Source organism: Dermacentor albipictus, chromosome 1, assembly GCF_038994185.2.
Source record: "Dermacentor albipictus isolate Rhodes 1998 colony chromosome 1, USDA_Dalb.pri_finalv2, whole genome shotgun sequence".
Classification (NCBI taxonomy): Eukaryota; Metazoa; Arthropoda; class Arachnida; order Ixodida; family Ixodidae; genus Dermacentor; species Dermacentor albipictus.
Window position 1 is genome coordinate 493074179 of NC_091821.1, and position 27095 is coordinate 493101273.

The 27095-nt window shown below is 42.9% G+C and overlaps 1 long non-coding RNA gene and 2 other non-coding genes across 5 annotated transcripts; 1 reads left to right on the top strand and 2 right to left on the bottom strand.

Moving 5' to 3' along the window:
• LOC135913056 (uncharacterized) lies at positions 1-26399 on the bottom strand. Of its 3 annotated transcripts, none has more exons than XR_011511577.1 (5): positions 26324-26399; positions 14082-14168; positions 9018-9096; positions 7750-7802; positions 1-143 (listed from the first exon to the last, which is right to left on the bottom strand). It is a non-coding gene; the product is annotated as an uncharacterized lncRNA (long non-coding RNA). The 3 variants fall into 3 exon arrangements; XR_010567875.1 differs by lacking the exon at positions 1-143 and adding an exon at positions 17668-17753 and having other exon boundaries at positions 7630-7802; positions 26324-26379; XR_010567874.1 differs by lacking the exon at positions 1-143 and having other exon boundaries at positions 7630-7802.
• On the bottom strand, positions 914-1103 carry LOC135913315 (U2 spliceosomal RNA). The gene has a single exon (XR_010567962.1). It is a non-coding gene; the product is annotated as a U2 spliceosomal RNA (small nuclear RNA).
• LOC135913308 (U2 spliceosomal RNA) lies at positions 11085-11272 on the top strand. The gene has a single exon (XR_010567960.1). It is a non-coding gene; the product is annotated as a U2 spliceosomal RNA (small nuclear RNA).
• Positions 26400-27095: the final 696 nt, after the last annotated feature.

A 27095-nucleotide genomic window follows, 5' to 3' on the forward strand; every position in this document is an offset into this window, starting at 1 on the left:
CAGTTGTAAACGGGGTTTATTCGGATCGTACAGCAGCAGCGACAAACGTAGCAGCAGCAGGTAGGGTGCAGCCAGAGAGCGGACTGGGTACGAGCCACAGGATGGCAACGGGGCTTTCCAGCCTGCCGATCTGCTTCGTCACACTGCATATATAAACCAATAGCATATCTAAGTTCTACAAAAGGTAATGACTGCAACCTTTATCACTGCCTGCCCATAAGCGGCCAGCTGTGTAAAAACAATGAACACAAAGCTTTCCACAAGAAATTCTTTACCAAAAACAACGTGATAGTCAATTTATACAAAACACTGTTGCTCATTCAATCAATTATGCACAACAATCCAGGAGAGGACAGAATTCCAAATCAAAAGAAGCATTGCTTTTCATCATGACATTGCCAGATCCCACACTATCTAAGGGAAGATTGCTTGTGCTTGAGTGGGATGTGATGCTTGACTGCCCCCCCGCCTTCCAATACTGTACCCACAGACCACTCCAAGTCTTTCCCAAGTTCGCTGTCAGCATGGAAAATTTCCCAACAGCTGAGTACATTTAGGTGGATTTATACGTTTCTTCCAGCCAATTTCTCCGACATTTAGCAAAAAAGGAATTGTGCAGTTGCTAAACAAATGGCAAAGGATGGAAGAAATGAATATCACCATATATTTTAATACACAATTCGTTAAGCGTGAGCTTATGCAGGCTGATTTCCATGGTTCGGCAAGATTAAAAAAATATGTAACCGTTAATATCTTCAAGATGCAGTATTTAAGGCAGATGCACGTCTCTATATGTATTTAAATTATTCTCCAGGTCTTTTCAGTAATTTACTAACCTGAGAGGCCCAATGTTCTTACTTCTATTTTCGCTATGCTCTAACAGTGTCACACTCACACATGCTTTGACAGCGCTTTAAGTTAAGACAACGCTTTGATTTTAAGGTACACAGAAACATATTGGACAAAAATATTGGTGAAGCAGGCGTCAAAGACTCCGGCAACTTGAAAAACTAGGTTTAATATCCTGGGTCCAAATAGAACCTGTATGAGATATTAAGCTGATAAGAACACATACTACATTTTGACCCACGTTGGCCACGTCTACGTTTGCACTGCCCTCTCTTTGTCGGCGGTCCAAGCACTTGCGTATCTACTTTACGTTGTCCCGTGGTAGCAGTCCTTTCTAAACGTCCCACGTGTCTAGTTTCCTCTGGCTCTCAGGGTGGTGGTCCCATCATCCACGCGAACCCATGCAAAAATCACGGTAACGAACTTCATACCTTTGTTCCAAATTCTGTGTGACTTCTCTGTTGTGTGCTAAACTACTTCGCAAATTCCACTTTGTGAAGGGGTCATTCCCCTTCACAAAGTGGAATGGCTCACGTCATGACTATTTCTACTATGTTGAAAGATTTGTTTTACACAATGCGCATGATTATGTATGTTATTTGTGCATTGTTATGCATGTATTTGCCAACTTATCTAATCATTCCTACTCTATGTATTATACGTATTCCATGTAATTACTGCATAGCTGCTCCTAATGCATTCTGATAGGATGCCAATAATACTTTCGAGCCTGAGTTCACAGCTTTTTGCGTTGTCTTCTCATATCAAGGAATAAAATCAAATAAAACTAAACTGCTTGTAAAGGGTGTTCCATGCACATGGACTTGTAGTACAATTATGAAGAATGGTTTGTCCCCAGAGGCTGAAGTTTTTGTTTTGCACAAGATCAATGGATTGTGTTTTGTCATATCATCACCATTCATACAAAATTCATTCGTATGCCTCGAACTATGATGTACCTCATAGTATGGCTAGAGCGTGTGTATATATGCAGTGGCATAGCCAGAGGGTGGCAAAGGAGCCATGTACACCCCCCTTCCCCCCAAAAAAAATTCTGTGTATGCCACTGTTAGCAGTACCAAATGTTTAAAGTTTGCCTGCTGCAGATAGCCTAATTCTACCCCTTCAGCTAAATGACTTGTTAACGCAGCCATTACTCTTACCAAAAATAAAATACATTATGGAATAATTAACAGAATTACACTAATTATGTTTTAGTCATTTACTTCACGGCACATAGTTATGTCTAGGAAATGTAGCTAGATGGTTCGCAAGGCATATCCCCTTGGCACGAATTCTGAGGATGGCAGTGGTTTCGAAATGGGACCGGTTTCGAGATATGAGGCATAAAACTTAGTGTAAAAATGCACTTTTGTCCCACCTCTTATACAAACTGTTTTATGCGTTGAAGCACAACGCGCTTGGAAATGCATTGGCCTTCCAGTTATTTAACTGGAACGCCAATGCATTTCATTGGACACTCAAACATTAATATATTGAAACTGGTCTCTAGACCTGAGAATTTGTTCCAAGTGGATACGCGTTGCAAACTCATCGACTACAATGTGTCAGTTGAAATAGGTGCCGTAAAACAATTAACTAACGGTTAATTAGTGTATTAGCGTTAATTGTTCAAGTAGGTATTTTATTTATTGTAGAAGTAATATCCACCTCATCAAGTGACTTACATCAAGGCTTAGTATTGTGCTATCCATCACTAGCAAATTAAAAAAATTGCTGCAGCTAAAAAAGAACACCTTGCATATGTAGTGTTAAATTTTCTAGAATATGCACACGTCGACACGCACACTCATCTTGTGTGTTTCTGCTACGTCTGTTTCAGGTCATGAGAATAGGGGATTCGAATCAAATTATAAGTTTTTCAGGCCAAGCTACATATCAGTAGTGAACATCAAAATTTGGGCAATAATTGCGAATAGGTGAAGTAATTATCAAAGTTTTGCAATGTTTTCCAACTAGTACGTTTCTATGCAGACGAAAAGTGGTCTAATGAAAACTGTTCATTGGAAGAGGAATGTATTTGTTTCAAATTTTGAGAGCTTATTTCAAGAAAGTAGTGCGTTTAATAAGGCACAGAAATTCTAGCAGTGAATATTACTCAACTACCGAACGTCTTCACATCTGCAGTTTCAACATACCTAAAGTAACTACATAAATTTACTTATTAGTCACTTAATTTAGTTAGTCTATAGCACAACTTCTGATGGCTGCCATTGCTGTAATGGTTGGTCAGCAAAAATTATATTGCCTGTAATCCGTCAATTTTAATAGTAATCGAGGACACTTGTAACAATATCTAAGTACACAAGCATGCGCACCAATTGGTAACAAGAAACACATATTGCATTCGTTCACAATGTTACTGACAGCCCAGATTTAATGAGCTTTTGTTATTATTGTAGTGAAGGTCTGCACATTGAAGGGAATTGCACAGCACGAAAGATTGGACATATAGTGTAAACAACAGGCACAGTGCTGTCATCTGCCTATATGTCTCGCCTTTTGCAGTGTTGAATTCCCTTCAGCATGCACTAACCAGCCCAGTTCAGCACACTGCTAAAGTCTGCACTGATTAGTAGCCAGAAGTTTTTACCTTGCATTGTATGCAAAATAGTCCATCACTTAATCTGTGAATTGTGAGAAGTGCTGCCACAGTAATCCATCGATGCGTTACCCCAGAAAGCATGTTCTGGCTATCACCTATACTTCGTTGCTAAATGGAAAATATAGCCATCCAGAGCCTACACTTCCATCTCTATCTCATTACCAGAGCAGAGCTGAACTAGTGTATCAGAATATTGTAAGTAAGGCTTCAAAGCACGTTATGAGACATCCTGCAACTGGCAAACAGTACTTACTATCAGCACAAGTGCTTTCCAGCAGAGAAGAACAATGACAAACTTTTGAAAGCACAGTACACAACTGTATGGGACTTCATTAAGGCTGATAAAAGTTGAAATTTATTTTTGCATGTGCATTTTGTCGAAGCTTTACCCCAGCTAAAATACTAAGCTCCAAGTTAGAAAATGTCAGGTGATAATTTTCTGTGAAAATGATTTCTCTAGTGGAAGCACTTAGATATGACAGCAGGGAGGCATATGCATATGTCTAGCTGAAAACCTGTTACTCCTTTAATGTGAGGAACAATGGGCAAAGATATTCAGAAGGAAGTTATCTTTTTATTAAAAGCAGTCATAGGACATAGGTACTGCTCATTTGTGGCTCAAATTTATAAAACAAAGGATTCTTTACCTCTTTCACTGACTGTGCCGTCAGCAGGTGACCGGTTGCTTTACACAATCCGCAAGGTGCTTGCTTGCACTAGCGACAGTGGCCAGCGCGGTCACGTAACACTAAGCTAGGGTTCCATGAGACTGTGTTACCCTTCGTGTATCTCGTAACACCTCTACTACAGCGTTTTTCTTGCATGGGTGCCTTCGCGTCTCCAACGTGGTGGGCGTTTGCTGCGCATAGCGTTCTAGATCACCTCCTCAAAAATTGTCGTCGTCATCATCATCATCATCAGCCTGGTTATGCCCACTGCAGGGCAAAGATTAAGGAGTTTGCCGTCCCTGCAAACTCCTTAATCTCATCCGCCCACCTAACTTTCTGCCGCCCCCTGCTACGCTTCCCTTCCCTTGGAATCCAGTCCGTAACCCTTAATGACCATAGGTTATCTTCCCCCCTCAATACATGTCCTGCCCATGCCCATTTCTTTTTCTTGATTTCAACTAAGATGTCATTAATTCGCGTTTGTTCCCTCACCTAATCTGCTCTTTTCTTATCTCTTAACGTTACACCTATCATTCTTCTTTCCATAGCTCGCTGCGTCGTCCTCAATTTGAGTAGAACACTTTTCGAAAGCCTCAAGGTTTGTGCCCCGTAGGTGAGTACTGGTAAGACACAGCTATTATACACTTTTCTCTTGAGGGATAATGGCAACCTGCTGTTCATGATCTGAAAATGCCTGTCAAATACACCCCAGCCCATTCTTATTCTTCTGATTATTTCCGCCTCATGATCCGGATCCGCAGTCACTACCTGCCCTAAGTAGATGCATTCCCTTACGACTTCCAGTGCCTGGCTGCCTATTGTAAATTGCTGTTCTGTTCCGAGACTGTTAAACATTGCTTTAGTTTCCTGCAGAGTAATTTCTAGACCTACTCTTCTGCTTTGCCTCTCCAGGTCAGTGAGCATGCATTACAGTTGGTACCCTGAGTTACTAAGCAAGGCAATATCAACAGCGAATCGCAAGTTACTAAGGTATTCTCCATTAACTTTTATCCCCATTTCTTCCCAATCCAGGTCTCTGAATACCTCCTGTAAACACGCTGTGAATAGCATTTGAGAGATCGTATCTCCCTGCCTGACGCCTTTCTTTATTGGGATTTTGTTGCTTTTTTATGGAGGACTACGGGGGCTGTGGAGCCGCTATAGATATTTTTCAGTATTTTTACATACGGCTCGTCTACACCCTGATTCCGTAATGCCTCCATGACTGCTGAGGTTTCAACAGAATCAAATGCTTTCTCGTAATCAATGAAAGCTATATATAAGGGTTGGTTATATTCCGCACATTTCTCTATCACCTGATTAATAGTGTGAATGTGATCTATTGTTGAGTAGCCTTTACGGAATCCTGCCTGGTCCTTTGCTTGACAGAAGTCTAAGGTGTTCCTGATTCTATTTGCGATTACCTTAGTAAATAATTTGTAGGCAACCGACAGTAAGGTGATCGGTCTATAATTTCTCAAGTCTTTGGCGTCCCCTTTCTTATGGATTAGCATTATGTTAGGGTTTTTCCAAGATTCTGGTACGCTCGACGTCATGAGGCATTGGGTATACAGGGTGGCCAGTTTCTCTAGAACAATCTGCCCACCATCCTTCAACAAATCTGCTGTCACCTGATCCTCCCCAGCTGCCTTCCCCCTTTGCATATCTTCCAAGGTTTTCTTTACTTCTTCCGGTGTTACCTGTGGGATTTCGAATTTCTCTAGACTATTTTCTCTTCCATTATTATCATGGGTGCCACTGGTACTGTATAAATCTCTATAGAACTCCTCAGTCTCTGCCAAGTTAATTCCCGTCGGGTGTAGGCAATTAAACTTTTGTATGAGGTATGATTCCGTATATTTGCTGTCGCGAGGTGAGCGGAAATTTGTTTGTAGTATATAGAGCCTTGCTTTGTCGAATATATACCCACGCTCATTAAAATGGCTGGCTACTGCTTTCGGAAAATTGTGTTTTGTATCCGCGCAGTGACAGTTGAATCTTGTATGAATTTGTTGTCCAGTCTAACCTATGTATTGTTTGCTACAAGCGGCGCATTCTAGACAGTAGACTACGTTGCTTGGTGTGCAGGTGAAACCCGAAGTTACCTTGTGTGCGTGATTCGAGGCTCTACTTTTTACTGTAGCAGTAAATTGAATATGTTTGCATGTAGAGCACGTGGGGCGGGCACAGGGACCGGTTCCCAACTTCGTCTTTGTTCTTAGTTTTGCATGCACAAGAATATCTTTAAAATTAGTGTAGCGTCTGTAGGCTAGCCTGGGCAGGGTCGGGAAAATTCTTAAGTTTCTGGTTGCTGGTGAGAATTGAGTAGTATTTACTGAGGATGTGGTTCACGTTTGGGAGTGCGTTTGAGAATTAGTACCAAGAGGCGTGGTTGTTCGTGTGATCCTCGGCCGGGGCTTGAGGACCTCGGCTCGATCAAGTTTGGTTGCAGTGGTGTAGGCTTTCTGAAAGTCACCGCTTGGGTGGTTCCTGTTTGATAGGCTTTCCTTAAGGTGATCGAGTCTATCTTGTAGCCTTGATTTTCAACGCAAATGCGGCGTAGTCGTGTGGCTTGGCCTTTAAAGATGCCTTTTTGCAATGTTTGGGATGGTGGTTCGTCAGCTGTTTATTCGACGGTGTCGTCATGAAATACATATATAATATGCACATGTGCTGATATGTTAATAGAAAGAGAAAAAATAAAGAATTTGATTACTTGATATATGGCTCGAGGACTCTGACTTCTTTTGCCTACATAGAAAAGGTGCACTCCCCAACACAGTGTTCCCCACTCCTTTTTGTGCAATCCTTCCAGTAACAAACAGGCTTGCTCATTGCAGCTTATGCCAAATTCTTTAAAGTCAAATTTTTATTTTTTTGTTTACATTAGGACATCTTCACATTGTAATTATCCTGCAGAAAAATGTCAAGTTTATCGGATCCTCCTGTAACAGTTGGGGCTGGCCGCACTCTAATAGATGACCTTAAACTACCAGATTAGGTGAAGATTTAATGGGGCCTTGAAAGATTTTTTGAACATAGTGTCATGTGTAGCTGATGCACAAGGCTATTTACAACACATTTACATGTAAGCCAGTGATGGCCAAAATGGCGACCCTTTCTCAATCGGGAACACATCGTCTTCATCCTCTTCAGTGCAGCTACACTGTGGCGGCTCTTCCGTATCAATAGTAAAAAAATGTTTCCAATCTGTCGTAAAAGATGTTGTCAACATGTAAACCTAACAATACTACATTGCATGCAACAGGAAATTTAAAGTGTTGTGTCGAAAACAGCAAAAAAATGGGTTGCTCTTGCGTTCGCAATATCGTCATGCAACGTCACTGCAAGCAGCTGGACCTACGAACACTATATATTGGCTGATTTCGGGATCGCGAGAGCATTCTCAGAAATACACAAATGCTAATCTTGAGTTAGATGAAAAAGATACATGCCTGAGATCTCGAAAATACACAAAAATAATTTCACCTCAACACTGACGGTCTACGTGTGGCGTACGAGAGGATAGTGGCATGTTGCATAGCGTAGACTACGGCAGCCGCTATGGAGATCATGGCAAGCTCTTTCGCTGCTGAGACACTCAACTTTAGGGCAGGGCTTTTCCCTCTTGGCTTCTTCTCTTCGTTGCTTCCAGCTTGCTAGCAGAGATGAAAATAGAGAAAGGCGTGTATCGGTGCGTTAACTCCACTAATTGGTGAAGTATTCGAACAAATTTAGTGCCATGAGATTCCTGAAATGTCTTTTAATACTAAGGCCGTTGTATGAGCAGTTGGAAAAGGGTTTCAGGGCCTCTTTAATATGACTAGGAGCACTGCCGGGCGCACGGTATGCTTTTGTTTTTTAACTTTAATAGTGATTACACAGCTTAGAAGTATGAGTACAATGTGTCAGATAACAGCAGAGGTTATTCATCATAATCGCTGCAGCGTAATAGCCTTAACATTTTGTTCAATGTGCATTCGCTCTCTGAGTGACCATGTCATTTTGGTAGCTTATGTTATGCAGGAAATATATGAATTACAGATTGGTATCCAATGAAGACTTGCTTGCGTTCCAAATGTGATTATGACGCAATTCATACAGTACCAGGGTCCTATTTTCTAATTACATTGAGAGAGGCCTCTTTATAGAGGAAACTTTCCTTCTTTCTTTACCCTTTCTCGTTGTTACAGCGCAAGTCGTTCATTAAAGGGCTCAATAATTTCTAAAAATATTTCTTGGCAGCTAAGCATGCTCTATGAGAACTGACTATCAAGTTAGTTGGACTTGCATTAGAATTAAGCAAGCTTTCTGAAGAACAATAAAAAATAAAGATGACAAATACTACCTCAATGTATATCTCTTCTCTTGTATTGGTGTTCTAATTTAACCTTGTAAAACTAAAAAGGACAACTAATGAGACCCGTTTTCAAGAGTAAAGTGTTTAATAGCCCCAGATACTGCAAATTTGATGAAGATGGCTGATGAATGGGAATCATCCACAGAAGAAAATCAAGGAACAAGGAACGCTGACTCATGCTCAGAAAATAAAACAACTATGTATACACGTGCACAGGGTGAAGTGATACTGCATTCTCATTCATGCTATATAATGACGATCACTATTTCGAAAATTCCATCCGATTGCTATCTCTTCCACAGGTAATTTTCTGTCTCAGCACACGAAACTATAATAGAAACCTACACTGCAGTTCAACTGTGATGTATATATATGTTACGTGATTGAAAATTCGTCACGAACCCTTGCTGATACCAGAAGTAAAAGCCCGACAATATAGTCACAATGCGTCATACACGCCAAACAGCCAAACAATAGTCATACATGGATGATGGTGGTGTCGTCCATTCCTTACCCATATCGTCCTTGTGTTTTGTGCATAATTCTCACGGTGTCTGACCCTGGCCTTGCCCGAATTATTAGGCCTCTGCGTGCTGAAAGAAGCCGGAAATTCACGAGTGAAATTTGTTCACCGACAAAAGGCTCTCCTATATTGCAAAGTCCGTTGGTTACAAAGCAATCGCGAGGAAATGTGCATGCATGCTACATCGATCGCCAATGATGGCGTGCGAATTCTGCGTTTTCAAGCAATTGAACGTGAGCAATGCCGCTACGCGCTGGTAAAGCCCCCCAAAATTGGCATCCAGCTTTATGAGAAGACACACTCACAACTAAAACGAGCAACAGTATAGGACACATGCTGCAATTCACGAATTATCTCTGTCGGCACCACGCAGTTGGCAGCGCAGTGTCACCAAGACTCTTCGAAACCGCCAATCCACAGCAGGCGACATGTGGCGCCGTTTCGTGGACACAGTACAGTTCCTTGAAAAGCTCCTATATCTTCGTAACAGCAAGGTTACTCGCGCACGCAGATATTAGACAGTGCTACAGTACCACGGAGCAAGAAATATAGGAGTGGAAACTCCGCTGTTTGCGGCGTCCAGAAAAGGTCACAAGCCCGCGGATATATTTTCATGCTGGCGGCACCTGGCGGCATGGGAAGAAATTACCGCTGTTTCGGTTGCCAGGGCAACCGGTCGAGTGTTGCTCCCGTTCGGCCGCGCGCGCCTGACTTCTACTGAGGGCACTCTCGCGCGCTTCTTTACCGCTTGTAGCCCGAAAAGCAACTGCTGCTACGCTTCAGCCATTTGAGCACAGTAAAAAATAAAACGCGTTTTCCATGACAGCTATAAGATGATACGTAGCTTCTGGTTGTAGCCAGGGCTATCTTGCTCCGTGGCGGGCGGTTTTCGGCTTTTTGCGCTTGCGAAACTGATGGCTATCTCGTTCCTAATCGCTCAAAGGGCGACCGCTTCTTTCTCGCTCTAGTGCTCACAGGGGTGCGCTTAGGAGGGATGCCGCCGTGCATGTGTTTCCGTTCCTTTTCTTTTTTATAAGACTCGCGAAAACTAGTTGCCCTAGCTGCTTGGCGATAAGAGGAAGATTAGCGGAAGTTTGCCACACGTGTTGCTTTTTTTGATGGGCACACAACAAAACAGTTTTCTTGAGTGCGCGCACCTACGCAGTTCGGTTACGGCGTGCCCGCTGAAGCAAACACCCGTGTCGTCTGCTGGGGACGTATTCTGAAACGTTCGCCGCGGCGAAGTTTCGCACTGGCCACGCCTCCGCCGTTGCGGCGCGCGCTGAATGGCTGCTTTGACAAAACCGGAAATGCACTTGCGCCACCTGAATTTCCGGTTTTGTCAAAGCAGCCATTCAGAGCGCGCCGCAACGGCGGAGGCGTGGCCAGTGCGAAACTTCGCCGCGGCGAACGTTTCAGAATACGTCCCCTTGTCGTCTGCTTTGAGCGGGTACCGCCGGAGTGAGCGCCGGGCGCTGCTTTCTTTTTTTTTTCCGCTGCTGCTTCTACGACGCGCCGCATGGTGCCGCCACTGCATAGGGTAGCGTCGGCGCATGCAACAATTGTGACTTTATCTGGTCGCCCGCGCTCGCTCGCGCTGACGGGAGTTTCACCTCCTATACGTCTTACTCCGTGTACAGTACACACCACACGGCCACAAAGAACCACAGTGATCTTCAAGCTGCGTGCACGCGCGTATAGGCGCTGCCAGTTATTTTCGATTTTAAAACGCACATCATGTAAAATGCTTTATCTATTGGTAGTCTAATTAAGAATAGAACGATAATATTAGGATTTCATGTGTTTTCTGTTAAAATCTTTTGGTGACTTCATCACGCGTGCCAGCATCGGACTCCACTTGGGGCCGTCTGCTACCGCGTGCGTGCACTCAGCACCGGCCTTTTTTATATACATTCATGTGGACGACGTGACCAACGCCCTGAGGAGCCGGAGAAAACCAGACACGCGTCTCGTTTCGACGGGACCGCCACCACGGGAGAGCGGAAGGAAAGGAGATACGCAAGCACTTGGAACGCCGACAAAGAGAGGCTGCTGTGAATATCGACAGGGCCGACGCAGGTGAAAGTATAGTATCTCTTCCTATCAGCTTAATATCTGATACGAGTTCTATATGGACCGAATATATTAAGCTTATTGTACCTAACTGGCTCAGTGCTTGAAGCCTGCATCGCCTCCGCCGCAGATCGGCCCCGTATTTCACTGTCTCCGGGATCGGCCCACGGTTTTTGCACATGCAGAAAAAAAACAATGCACCGAACCCTAGCCATAAACAGCTTCGCTTTAAAATGGACACTATCACCACTTCTTCATAACGATATTCAACTTCATAAAAGACAAAATGTGTTATACAGTTCAACGTCCACTTCTCCAAGTATTTTGTTTTCATATGATCCACTGCAATATTTTAACAGATAGATTCAATATCAGTTCATTTTACTTTATTTATCTAAATAAATTCTACAAGCCTGATATGGTTCATACAGGAGTGGACATATAAACGTAACGCAGACATACCGCTTTATCATACAGCGGATAAATGAAGTTCAGTAGAATAATTGAAAAGTTACAGGTGTGTCATGTAAGGTACAAGAAGTAGTCAATATACAAACCGAATTTAACATGTGCATCCAGTGAAACACACGGTGAAATTTTGTTCATAGAGGCCTACTTCAACGCACACAAGGCGGTGCCAAGGTAACACGCTGCTTGGAACTTGCTGTCAGTGAATATGCACGAAATAAAATAATCATATAGGTATTGGAGAAAAGTAGAAAAAAAAAGATCGGAACACTAAGTGAAAGATAGACTGAAGTGGTGGCAATGCATTTCATGTCTGTTTTTCGATGGTGGAGCATTCTCAATAACGAGGAAAGGAAATAATTATTTTACAGACGTTTCCTTCAAAAAATCTTAATGTGGTACGGAAGGCTACTCCACAATTTGCCAGCTTCAAAGTTACCGGTTGCTTATTGGTTACTGTTTCGTACCATTTTTAACAAGAAGTTTTAGCAGCGGCGATTCATCTTAGCTGGACAATACAACGTGTCCAGTGAAGCAATACTAGCACAAAGCACACCACTGATATTTTAGCAACATACTTAGAGAGAGAGAAAGCGAGGAGAGGAAAGACAGTGGGGTCATCAATTATTTGTTTTGAACACATATATACATTTAACAGCAAAAGGAAAGCGGGGAGCAGGATGGCAACTGCCACCGGAAGGAGCACAACGCCTGTCTTCACTTTGGAAGGGAGGTGACAGCAACACAGGAATGAAAAATAGGAAGGAGGGGAGGACAGAGGAAATAAAGAGCAACATGAGAAATCTAAAAGAATAAAGTAGATTACACAGTACAGATCACACACAGTTGGGCCGGTCACTGAAGGTCCCGCAACTGAACCGAAGTTAGTTAATTAGAATTAACGTGAACCTAAGTTAGTTAACTCTAGAATAGTAAGAAGGGTGCGATGAGCCTGATAACATCGAGAAGCACAACCACTGGGCTAAAGACATTCGTCGAGTGTCGTACACCACAGGCCAAGGAGATAACAGTCACTCACTAGCTACATGTGCTGCACACTGAAAGCGAGACACTCAAATATTAGGAGCTGAAGTGTCTCGCAGCAGCCGCAAGACATACACGATGGGCTGGCCACACGTCCTTGTCTGCACAAATGTTCGCGCACGTTCACGCAGACAACCTTCAGCTTGAGTATTAGCGCTCTAGCGCGACGAGTGAAGCCTCGACCACGAACATGGGGCGGGTACGTTTCATTTGCGACGCGCTGGTCTGGATGCTGCTTGAGTAGGCGGCGACAAATCAGTAGACGAGCGTCATCAAGCTTGCACGAAGTTTCAGAGCAGTCACAGTTGTTATGAGCACAAGCTGAAGCCAGCCGATCAGCCTCTTCATTTCCGGCGATTCCTACATGTGAAGGTATCCATTGAGCAACGAGAGATACCCCACGCGATCAAATTTTGTTTTCAAGTCAGTAATGTTGCTCACAATTGGGGAATCAATCCGACTGCGTTGTAGACGGCTAAGGGCAGCGCGGGAGTCTGTAAAGATGGCAATCTTCGATGTGGTGAACTCCTCTTGCACTAATTTCAGTGCAACATTAATCGCTGCTAGCTCCGTAGTTATTGACGAAGTTGGATGTGGTACTGAAAGATACGTCGCACTTGAGTCGACGGGCAGAAAAAAGCTGAGAGGTGCAGTTGTAAATACTTGAAGATAATCTGAAATTCTTTCGAACAAGTGAGACGGAGCCAATTGAGATATTTCCGAAACAGGCATATCAGACGTTTTGTGTATGTCAGGGATTGTGAGGCAAATGGGGAATACCTGCTCCGTGATATCTTTTGGAGGCGGAAGCGTCCAGTGTGTTACCCTACACGGGAGTCAGGGATGATATGATGTGCTGAAAGAAATCTGTAATTGTGAAGCAGCGTTGAAGTATCCCTGCGAAATAAACTGCAAGGTAAAGTTCGGATTAATTTCTTCTAGGGATGTCTCTAGTAGAGTCCGTAAAATAATTATTTTCCTAATAGTGATAAAAATGCCAGTGTCTAAAACCATAATACACAGTAGAATTAATTTAACAAAAGCGCATGCCGTAGTGAATAGTATTGTCATACTTGGCTAGTTGATGCTTCAAATGGATATGTTTTGCTTATAAAAAGCTTCAGTCTGAAACGACCTTAGGAATCGCCTTGGATCCATTGCACGCCTTGTGTGTTTATAAAAGCCGAGTGATGTTAAGATCATAGTAATTTATTTTGGTATGAGAAAATAATAAGCTGACGAGTGGCTATTGGCCCTGTTGCCAACAAACATAAAACTTTGACTGCGAAGTTTATTATTATTATTACTATTATTATTATTATTATTATTATTATTATATTATTATTACTAGTAGTAGTAGTAGTAGTAGTAGTAGTAGTAGTAGTAGTAGTAGTAGTAGTAGTAGTAGTAGTAGTAGTGGTAGTAGTAGTAGTAGCAGTAGTAGTAGTGGTACTTAGCTTGAATACATACAGGCAGGCAGACAGCAACAGAGAGCAAGCTGGGAATTGCTGCCGAAAGCTAGCAACGCCTGTGTGCACTTCATTAGGGATGATGGGGCTGGAAAAAAAAGAACAAAAGTGGAAAATAGAGATAGCAATTAGAGTAGCATGACACTTAAAGGACTGAAGTAAATTAACGAGACATAATAGACAATGACAGCAAGAAGTAATAAAAAACGCTAGACCCGGTATTTCGCAAAAGAAAGCAATAAAAAAGGAAGCTGAAAAGGGATTGATCTGGCGACTTCATGTGTAACAAGCATAAGGGCAGAATAAATAAAAGAAGAACGTGGTACCAGCAGGAAGTCGGCCCACTTTCTTTTAGAAAGGAGGACTTGTTGAACTCAGTGACTTCGAGACGCACAAACACTTTGCTACGGACAGGGTGCCCCTATGGCAATTGCTAAAGTGCGTCACGGCAACCACGGGCAACACATAATGGACCATACACACGTTCTTGCAGGTGTAGACGCTCAGACACCGCGAAACATGAAACTTTCTTTCTTTGTTTTTCTTTCTTGCTTGCTTTTTTTCTCTATTGATTTCTTTGGGTTCGAGTGCATTTACAGAAACTGAAACAAAAGCGAAAACCTGACGGGAGCTTTCCTTCTGAGTACAGTTGGCCACGGAGTCCTAATAGAAAAAGTATGCAGCAGCTTTCTTGCGAAACTCAAGACATATTGTTTTATTTGCAACGTAAGCTGTCTTCATAGGTAGTAATAATGTAAAACAATGATAACATATAACAAAAATAAGGAAAATAACCTATACATTACCAAACAGAAAGAATATTGTGCCTAGAAAAAGAATATAATTATTAGCTTGTCTTAATATATCATTAATATCTTGTCTTCGTATGTAGGAATAGTGAGAAACAAATCTAAAATATTAACTGAAATAAAAAGAACACTTGCCTATGCCAGGGTGCCGCACCGAAATGTTTTTCGTTCTGGTTTGGTTCTGCTCCGGAACGAAGCAATCCGTAACGGTACCTAATGGTTCCGTAACGGTTCCGCAGCGGTTTATAACGTAATGGTGCATGACGGTTTTTTTGCATGCAAAAATTTTTGAAGCAAAGTAACGTTAAAAACACAGTACTTATTTTTCTCAATAAGTGAATATGAATTGCGAGATAATGTTCAGTTTTTTTAGAAATGTAACTGAGCACGATCTCAGAAGCAGCACGTCTTCGAGTGTACTCGCCGAAACGCGAGACTGCTGTTCCGACAAATGAACTTAAACGAACATAAACGAATGATGAAACTTTGGTAGCAAAGCGTTGTACCCGCAGAAAGAGAAACCATAAGCTCTTCACCACGCAAGCTCTAGGTTTTGCTACGATGCCGATCTGCGAGTACACCGAGCGACAAGCGTAGATTATGTGGAGCTCTGGACCGGCTATCGCTCGCCCCATCCCTGCCTGGGATACGCGCTAATGCAAACCCCTGAGATACGCGCGCTAACGCCGGCGTTGCCGGACATCGGTTGTTTCGCATTGCCGACTATCCTATTCAGTCGAAAACCGTTAAAAACTATTTCAGTTTCACTCCGAAACAAAATAATAAATAACGTTTCGATTACGTTTTCCTTGCGGTCCAACATATCGTTTATTTTTTGGCTTTTCGTTTTTGTTTTCGTTTTGTTCCGACACAGTGATCTATACATTTCTAAGCAGCAAAATAATATATATATATATATATATATATATATATATATATATATATATATATATATATATATATATATATATATATATATACCTCGAAAAATATTCTCATAAATATCATATCGATAAGAAAATTCCCGAAAAATTTACACACGTAAGTTATATTAAACCCTCGAATGCTAGCTAAATATATTCCATAAATATTTCAGGAATTTCATTGAAACCATTTTTGTAACTTTCTTGATGAACGTTTAAAAAATGTTAATTTTACAAGATCAGATAGTTCGTGTTGAATATGCCGCCATACGTAGGTAGTTGTTTACTAGTCAGGCCGCAGCGTGGTGAGGCAAGGCATTAGATTCACGTGCAACATGCTGTTGCGGGCGCTGCCAGAGGAAGTAGTGACGAATCCGCTGATGAGTGTCTTGAAACTGATAAACAATTAGTAGTCACAACCTAGCTATCGTTTCTGGAGGTCATGCAAGCCAGCAAGTGGATAAAGCTCTGTGTGGGAGGCTCTTCGACTTCGAATTGCGGCCGTATAGTCATCAGGCTACTCATTAAGCAGGAATTTCACACGAGGAAACAAAATAAATCACACAGCGACAAGTTGGATGAATATTGGTTATGCGGCAGAGAAAGAACATGGTTTTGGACAAATCTTACAGGGCTGATACAACAGTGCGGATGATCGAGTGTTACTGTTCACTTTGTGCGGCCATGGATGGTACGGATGCCAAACGCCTTAGACACGACGTGTGTAATCGTCACGCTCGTCAATATAATAAGACTTGTCCATCGGGTGTGTGACGAGATTATGCACCAGTGAAAATCCTACTCTCCTCTATCCTCCGTTTACCACTTCTACATCAGGAAGTGGTATCTCTCCCAATTTCTCTGTGTGGGCTGCCCAACATGACCTAACCTCCTCACCACTACGCCAGGGAGTGGTATCTCTCCGTATTCCTCGCTGTGGGTTGACCAGGGTGCTCACAAGGCCCTCTACCAGGGAGCGAGAGAGAATGAGGTTGCCCGGATGGTGTAGGGTATGAGAAGGCCGGCGAGACGCCACGAACGGTTCATATCTGCCCTTCCGGGCTAGAGCACATACGCCGAACGTTTCGGTACTTTTTAGCGCAATGAGCATCGAGTGACTCTGTTGTTTCTTGCGCAGCACTTCCAGTCCACCTCTCGAGACAACCGGGGATGAAATTCAAAATAAATCAGAAAAAAGCAGAAAAAATGTTCCAGTACAACATTTATAGGTTTCCTTATAGATATGATATCATAGCATAAGTTCAGTTACAATTTGAGTTAGTGAAGTATCTAGAATGATTAGCATTAGAAATAACTGATTGCCATACACTTAAGCACAAAATCGCAGATTTTAGAGACCCGCCACGTGAGCACGACTTTGTTGAAATTCCTGGAAACTCGGAAGTAGAAAGCGGAAGTAATGGTGTCACTAATAACGTGACACACAAGAAGGTGGCACGATGTTTACCCGCTCATTTGTTGCCTGCCATAGACTGAACATCTGCCTAGCAGAGCGGATATGACGTCACTCCCTTCTCTCTCTATTCTCCTCTCCTGGCATTCATGTGCTCACTCGCTCGCTCACAACAGCTACGCGCGCGCGCTCGTTACACGCTCTGACGTCAGCAACGGAGCGGCCGCGTGTGGTGCACTTCGTACGCCGCTCGCTAGGGGGTTACGCCCCGCTAGATGGCGCACGCTTTCGCTCGCTTAACCTAAAGAACACTAACGCCGAGGTGCGAGTGCCACTAAGAGACACCTATGCGAAAGATTAGGGTCGCCTATCATTTTTGTCTTGGAGCGGACCGCTCACCCGTAACGATGTAATAAAACTTCTATTATAGTTTTACATCACCTAGTCTTCCCTGCCGAGCCCTCTGCGATGGTTAACCTAGTTTGAGCTCCAAGAAGATGCTGTTGAAGGTTGCTGAAACCCCGTCCCTGTAAAAAGAGGTGCCAGCTGTAACACGAGTGACGCAACAAAAGCACCAGCAGTGAATTATGCTAAATCGGGAGGATGCCACCGAATTGTTGGCTCTAACATTTCAGCATATCAGTGTAGAAGGTTTGGTTTATGGTTTGTGCATTAGGCTCCTGGGGCAATCGTAGAACTTCAGATCTATAGCTTTAGAGAAAAAAAAATACGGCCTAACCAATTTCCCGATGACTGTCGATAGTAACAGGTTTACTATTTAAGCAATATAGCAACAAACCATACTGCTGAAGTCATATTTATTGAAAATCTGGACTGATAATTCTTGAACTTGCGTTGCTTGAACTGAATGCAACATATACACTTTCTCCGTTAGCGGCCGCTTTGCTGTGGCACTCACTAACCGATATCACCCATGGGCATGAGGGTACGATGATGACTGTATGACGACGACGCAGTCACGATAACGGAATGACGAAGGGATAACGTCGATGGAACGAGAAAGGTGGTATGACGACGACGCATGATGGCAATGAGAGGCCAGCTCTGAAAAGATGACGATGTTGACATGACGAAAATTTGAAAATGACGGCGTGATGACAGAGGCATGACAACGACGGTATGACAACGGATGCTTGACAGTAACTGTCTGGCGATGGCACAATGAAGATAATGGCTTGGAAATGGCCGCACATTCATGAATAAATGATGACAGTATGATCACAGTATCATAACGAAAAAGGAATTACGTGGATAGAATGAAGAATATTAAATTACAGCCATGAGACGAGGTGTCTGAGGTGATGATAATGGTAAGATGACAGTGTGATGGTGATGGCATGATGGCAATGGAGCGACAACGCTGGCGTAACGACAACGTCATGACAAAAGAGGGATGGTGAAGTTTGAATGAAGACGATGAAAGGACTACAATGACATAGCGACGATGGTATGGCAGCGAATGCATGGCGACGACTATATGACAACGATGCAGTAACAACGATGGTATGACAACGGTATGAACACAATGAGGTAACGACAACTGTATAAGGACGATGGCATGCCGACCACGGCGTCACGAAGGCCGCATGACGACTAGGTGGGACGACGACAACATGACGAGAGTCTCATGACGAAACTGTAATGACGACAATACAAAGACCACGACGGCACCACGACCGCGAGTGCATGACCAGTGGCCCAAGGTAGTCGACAAATTGGCTCACAAGGTCGCCGTAAAGGGTGTGATGACGACGGCATGGCAATCGAATGACGAAGCTGTAATGGAGAGAATGGAACGACGACGACGTCGTCAAGATGGTGGTAAGACAGCGAATAGGGACGACTGTGTCACATCAGTATTGTCACAAAGACAGGTTGACAAGAGTCTGTTGACAAAGCTAGAATGAAGAGGATGAAACGGCCTGGACGGCACCATGATCACGAGCACATACCAAGTGTCCACAGCTGGTAGACAGCCTTGGGTCACTGCGTTAGCGTAAGAGGCCAGATAGATAGATAGATAGATAGATAGATAGATAGATAGATAGATAGATAGATAGATAGATAGATAGATAGATAGATAGATAGATAGATAGATAGATAGATAGATAGATAGATAGATAGATAGATAGATAGATAGATAGATAGATAGATAGATAGATAGATAGATAAAAATGTATCTCACGATGTCTGTTGACGGTAATGCCAACAGAAATCGAGCAAAGTAGTGACCAACCATATTCCTGAAGTCACGTTTGTTTAACATGTGTAATGGTGATGCTGAAACTTTTGTTGCTTCGCCTATGTGCCACATACTTTCATATCGCTCCAGTTTGACGTGGTGCTCGCTTACCAAGGTCGCCCATGAGCATGGAGGCATGACGATGACTGTATGACGCCGATGCAGTGATGATGCAATGACGAAGAAAAATGGTATCAATGGGACGACAAAGGCGTATAACGACGGCGGTATGGTTTCAATCAGATGTAGATTCTTAAGTTATGACCGCGTTATAACTACGACAATGTGCAGGCGATGACCTGAGGACAATCAGATGACGACGACTGTAAGACGACGATGGCTTGACTACAACGGCATGACGTCAACCGGAGGGAGAAGTTGAAGTGGCGATGATGGCACCACCACGGCGACATTACGGCGACGGTCTGATAATGGAGGCTTGATAGCGACTTTCTGACCAACACAATATGAGAACGGCTGTATAATCACGATCAAAGGACGACAGTCTGACTACAGTACATTGAGAAATATTGAAATTGATTAACGGCGAAGGTGGTATTACGAAGACGGCTTGACGTCAATGGAAAGACGTTACTAAATTGATGACAATGATAAAACGACAGCGTGACGACGACGGCATAATGACTATGTGGCGACGATAGCTTGATGACAACAGCACGACAAGAGTCGGGCGACAAAGCTAGAATGGCGATGATGGAGCGTCGACGACGAGAACGCGACCTCGAACACGTACCTTGAGGCCCAAGTTATTGCACAGCTTCGACTGCTGGTGGTAGGAGTCGTGACGCCGACGGTGTGGCGAGAGTAAGATCACGAAGCTGGAATGACGACGACTGAGCGACCGTGACAGATTTACGACCAGGAGCACAAACGTAGTGGCACAATGCTTGACTTGTATATTTGACGATAGTTGACTTGTCTCGACTTTGAGTACTCCATTTGCCGCTTTGTCGCTCATTGGAGAACCATACTGATAGCAGAAACGATGAATGTGTAAGGACGATGGCATGCCGACGATGGCATGCCACGACATGACCCACCGTGGTAGCCCAGCAGCTTTTGCGTTGCGCTGCTCAACTAGACTACAATACCGGCTGCAGTGTAGCACTTTGTTGCGGGCGAAATGCAAGAACACTCGTTCGCCTAGATTTATGTGCGAGTTAAAGAACTCCAAGTTGTCCAAATTAATCCGTAGTTCCCAACAACGGCATGCATCATAATCGTATTGTGTCTTTGACACGTGAAACATCAGAATTAAACTGAGGGATAATTTCTTGGCTTTTCCAAACGTTAAGCGGTAATTGTTCGTCTGCTTCCTTTCTATTCGTCTGTGAGGATACAACAGTGAGGATACAATAGTGAGTGAGGATACAATACAATACAGTCTTTATTGTTCATAAAGAAAGTACAGATAGCAGGCCTACGAAAGCCTCAGAGGGCTTGACTGGTAGTGTCTGACAGTCAGGTCAAAGAAAATTGCACAGGGTTAATAGCGGAGTTAGCTATTAGCGGGTCGGAGCAAAATATTGAATAGTTATACAAAATGTTACTTTAAACGTCTAAAATTCTAAGTAGTTTCTGAATCTCACGTTTGTTTCTAACACAAGCGTTGGCAATTTATTAAATATGGCTGGAACATACTATTGCCGCGTTCTCCTTCCGTACTTTGTCGCAGTCTTGGGGATGACGTAAGGTTCCTTCAGTCTTAAGGAGCGGACAGGCATATATCGTGTTTTAAAATCACTATTCCAGAAGTGTTTCATTACAACACTTTCGACAATCAGGGAAGTGAAGTTTGGCAAATTCAACAACCTAAAGACGTCTGCATCTTCCTTTGGATACAAATCGTATGTCACTGTTGACAGCAGTGAAGTAAAATTGAATTAATTCTTGAGCTCCACCTAAGGGTACAATGGCCATAGTCAAGTCATAACGTAGCACACTGTAGACTTAAGCATGGAAAATAATTTTTTGAACGGAGATTGGCATAAGATATCGCATATTGTATAATACACAGGAGACCGCGCGCAGCCTTTTACATAGGTGGGATAATTGCGAGTTCCGTAAAAGATCACAGTCAAAAAGCAACCCAAGATACTTAACAGGAGATGCATAATTAATAGGCTGACATGTGCATTTATGACAGTCAGATATATGTAATAATGATGGTGTCGTAGACAGGATCTTTTTCATGGCGTTATGGAAACAGACATGTCGCGTTTTAGAAGGGTTGATGCTTATTAGCCGCAAACCAGTCCATAGCTTTAGTTGCCTCCATTTTGTAAGGAGCTGATTGCATCAGAGTAATTAGTTGCACAGGATACAAGAACTGTATCATCGGCATATTGATATATATAATTGCCTACTACATTGGGCAAATCATTCACATAAATGTTAAAAAGCAGGGGGCTTAATATCGAGCCCTGAGGGACTCCAGAATGAATACTGGTAAAACACTTGAACTATTTCCCACCGTTACACACTGTCGTCTATCCTGCAGAAAGTTAAATAATAAATTCAAGAATGACCCACGAAAGCCTAGGAGAGACAGTTTCTATAACAAAATGTCATGACAAACACTGTAAAATGCCTTACAGGCATCCATAAAGAGGGCATATGCTACCCGATTACGTTCTAGTGTTAAGTTGAAAAGATCACAGAAAGCTTCTAACAGTGTTCGTGTACCCTTCCCCTGTTCAAATCCATAGTGATGTGATGATAATACACTATGCTTATCTAGAAACTGTGTTACCATAAGAGCCACCTGTTTTTCCCTTATTTGAGCTATACAGGGAATTATCGAAATAAGTCTGTAATTTCCAATACTATTGCACGCACCTTGCTTATGAAGCGGAATTACAATTGTGGTTTTCATTTCAACTGGAATCACACCTAGATCCAAAATAGAGTTTACAAGAGATAGCATTACATGTTTAATCGCGTGAACATTTCTCTGGAGTTCACTGACAGAAATTTTGTCGAAGACAGGTGATTTATTCGTCTTAAGATTAAAGACAATGAACCTCAGTTCATCAAGCCATAGTAAAGGAAGACACTACACCCCCCCCCCCCCCCCCCCGGTGGCAAAAGAGCCGTCCCGGTGCACTGAAATATCTAAGGCGCGTGGATAGTTGTAGGGCTTCAGTGTGGTGGCGTGGACAATGTCACTGGTCACAGTGGAAGAAGTAGCGGGCGTGGCTAGAGCGATTTCATAGTTCGCATCAGTCATTTGACCGAGCATGCTGTGTGGGCCTCTGTAACAGCAGAGTTGTTTTTCACAAAGGCCAACTTTACGAGTTCGTGAACAAAGCAACACAAAGGTGCCGAGCGAAAAATGGACATCACGGTGAAGGAGGTCGTGGCAGTGCGCAGTGAACTCAATTATGCGGGCGATTGCTGGCACCAACACACTACTGAGCTCGCCGACAAACTTGGAAAAGCACAGAACGGGGCAGTGTGGTTAGTCCTTGTATAGTATGGTAGGACGCTAAGTATGACGGAGAGTAGAAGGCAGTAAGTTAGGACAAACTGGAAGACCGCTGTTAAAATGTTGCTCGAAAATTTTCGATGGAGAGTTGTATATTAAACCACCAATATATGTCTCCGGAAGACGAGATCATGACTTGAAAATATGCGAGATTACTTTTATAGGCGGCATTCTTCGCTCTTCTTTTATTGAACGGTCAATAAGAGATTGCAAAGTTCTGTCGCCCATTATAAATAACATCATTTCTAATGATGGTTTTTGCTTGCCTTAGAAAAGGAATCGTGTTTTTTCTCTCTTTCTTGAATTGTACCCGCCTTGCTGCAATGCTTGCAATGACGGAGCAGCTACCAAATAAACAAATAAATAAATAAATAAGGTTATAGGCCGTACAAGACTATGTCTGCCCTCACCACATATATAGCGACTCAGCAATACAGATTTCCTCAGTTTGAATGTCGAAGAAAAAATTTGGCAGTGGCTTAGCTCAACTATGCCCGGATATACGTAGCGAAAGCTATGGCATAGCATGGTCAGCCTTGCTTAATCTTGATTGCAAGTCCGGGTTAGCCTGGCTGTCTAGCTATGTTGCGGCGTTTCGCCAGTCGTTCGGCGGGCTGTTCGTCTGTTTCCTGGGCGATTCGTTTCCTCCTCATGTCGTTCCGATGTCGATTCCAGGCCTCCTCCTGCTTATCAGAATTTCGCCGTCCATACTGCCACCTCAACTGTGGTTGCGGCGCGCGCGAGCTCTCCTTTTCAATCCTCCAATATGTTTTTAGGCATGTGACGCAGCTTGCGAAGCGAGCGGAGGCGAGAGCAACGACGAGGAACGCTGTGGGACGTCATACCAAACGGCGGCGGCGGGTAGGCGCGGTTCTGCGCAGCGGCGGAACACCTGTGGTTCGGTGCTACTAGTGGCGCATGCGCAGTAGTGACTAGGAAGCGAGAGTGAGAGAAATATCCGCAGCGAGGCGGGCGTTGTGACGTCATGTGCCTCCTCGGAACACCGCCACGGTGAAATCGCAAGTTCGCGGCCACAAAAGCTTCCGCTTTAGGATAAATGAAGAACGGTTCTGGAACTCTTCTAGCAAAGACAGCCGGCTAATTGCAAACGACTCTTACGAAGGAAAGTATCTGTGAATTTCACCTAGGCGCTGTAGTAAAATCGATTAATACAGAATGAGGACAGGGTCTGACTTCAGTAGCACTTGTATTAGAAATGTGTTCTTTGAATGAAATTACTATTATTAATTATGCATACTGCATTTGGAAATTATTGAATAGCAGATGTAATGTTCGCTGTACAAAACGATTCATTGAGAAGTTTTTGATTGGTCTTTTGGGTTATTACATACGAAAAGAGAGAAAAGAGGTGAATTGAGATATGGCGCTAGTCAAAAATATATCTCAAACTCTCCGTTAGAATACCAGGATCAATTTTTGTCCTTTTTAAGGTGGGCTAAAATTTTACGTTCCGGAAAATAAATCTGTTAATACAAGATATTGAAACAAGAATAAAACGTTCAATTTGCTTTGTGTTAGGGGAGGGAATTTCGTGAGGTCCTGCATTAGGCAAATGAAGAGGCTTATAATATCTATGATTCCATAAGGACAAAGACCCCGAAAACGTTGCTGGTGAAAGCCGTGAAACAACTGTTCCAGCATTACAGTAGTGCTTGCGACATTGAAGCTATAGGTCAGTTATTCTTTGATAGGGCTCATACAAATACAATTGTTTGAAAATGAGTTCGTCAATTTTAGCTGTTCGTAATCGTTCATAATGTTTGAGGTTCCGAATGGTTAGCATATTCTTTCAGTATCACTGAGCGCAATGTGTTACAGTGTACCTTGAAACAAGTATTTAGCCTGCCACTAAAGATGCAGTCTAAAGAGTAATCTGTACCGAATGCCTTTTGTTTACGAATGCACTATTTCTTAGCCACTAAAACAATGCGCCAAGGCAATTCGTTATCAATTTTAAACCTGTTTAAACTTCGAAAACAATGATAGAGTGTAGTTCTTATTTTATTGACAAGTATTGTTAGAAAACAAAAAAAATATATCATGATTCTTGATAATAATTGTTTTATAGAAATAATGACTAGTATTAGCAAGCCCAAATGGATCTAAGAAAGCTGGAAAGTTATGAGTAATATAAACTACAAGAATTATACAGTCATGAGGACAGATAAGAGTGCATAAGACATGATCGAGCTACTGATGGGCCTCGGAACATATCAATAACCTGGTTGGAAGAGTAGAGTGAGCAACCACACAAAACGGTACTTGTGAACACAGTTGGCATAATTCCTTCTTTGCGAAATCAGTACTGGTTGTTCGCCATGTGCTCAGACTTTGGATGAAATAACTGAAACGACTGGAAATCATACCAGTGAAGGCAGCGGGTGTATTCCATCAGTTGGACAAATGATGCTTTGTTGAACGCAATTAATTGTTGTTTTTTATCCACTACCCCACACGATTCGAAACTATATCTCAGTGAAGACAAGTGGTGTAATCTATCATACGGCACAATAAGTGGCAATTGACCGCAATGGTTTTGTTGGGTATTAGATATGGACTTCATATTACTACGATTGCATTCTATATGTTTTCCCAGTGATCCTTTTTCACCCGCTAGCCTCTGTTACAAAGTGTTTGCTCGGTGCAAGACGCGCTTACGTGTATGGGGACTTTGGTGAAAGGGGTTGCCTGTTCTATAGGCAAAGAAATTTGTCTAATCAGATTGCATGCTTGAAGTGAACAGCGGAGTGCATTCTCGGACAAACGCGAGCGTCAGTGATTACGCTGAGGTGAACGATGGGTCATGTACAAACGGCCGACGCCCTTGACCCTAAGATCATACTGCGATGACTGTCGACTGTGCTTGCCGCTACATTGTGGTTTGAGTGTAACGTGCTTTTCTGGGCACAAGTTCGGCCAATAATGTGTTAAATTCGTGATTATCATTTGGTCTAAGGTCTGGTTCTTCACTTTTGTGACAACGTGAGAATATAACTGTATCCTTCGCCCCATCACTATCGCCATGGGCACATAGTGTTCTCTAATTATACTTCTATATACAAGGAAAATGATAGTGCTCCAAGTGCTCCACTTATTATGTAAAATCAAAGACGCACGAAAAGTAGCTCTTTTCATATTTCATGCTTCTGCACTCTGTATTTCCCTCCATTTTATTCAGTAAGCGGAGTTGATGATGTGCCCTAGCGCTACAAATGAAGGTCTTCTCAGTGATCAGCGCGTAGCATGAAAATTGCTACGCGATCTTAAGCTAACTGTAGCAGCTATAACACAAAATAGCAGCTCACCATTGCAAGAGATCTCGGTGGCGGCAGGCAGCAGTCTCAACACAGCTCGCTTGCTGTCATGAGCCTGCAAGCTGTAAATGATGGCGAGTAGTGAGAAGCGCTTTCATATCAGACGTGTAATTACTCAGCTACTTCGTAAAGAAACGTCGCCAGTTGCAACTCTGCGAAGAGCAGCCATAAATATTTCCGCCACGGTTTCGCAGCTGTCGCAAGTTTCTGCTTAGGCGCAATGCTCGGCGGAGAATATACTACATCTTCAATCCTTCATCACGTGATTTGAGATATGATGTTCAAATGGCGTCTCGCAGAATTATTTTCGCATTTTTAGGTTAGTCTTGACTTTGTTGACTCGCAATAAATAGCTGCAAATGCATCTTCATTTACACATCAAAAGAATGAAGAATGACTGACGCTCGTGCTAGATTAATAAAGAGGAATTAGTCGCGGCGATTATCACTACAATCAGCCTATTCTATATCTACGGAAGAAGAAGGCCTCTCCAAGTCATCTTCTGTCACGCATGTCTAGCATCAACCAATTATATTCTCTTTCTCAAACTGCCTTAACTTCATCTCGCCACCTAATTTTCTGCCACGATCGACTTGGTGTTTCTTCCCTTGGCACCACTTTATGTTATTCTCAGATCACCGACTGTCGACTGCGCGCCTTGCATGACATGCCCAACACAACTTTTTTCCGCTTTTAATCACTATTTTCTGCGATTGCTGCATTGTGAATAGTACGACTTGCCTGCCTCTTAATGCAACATCTA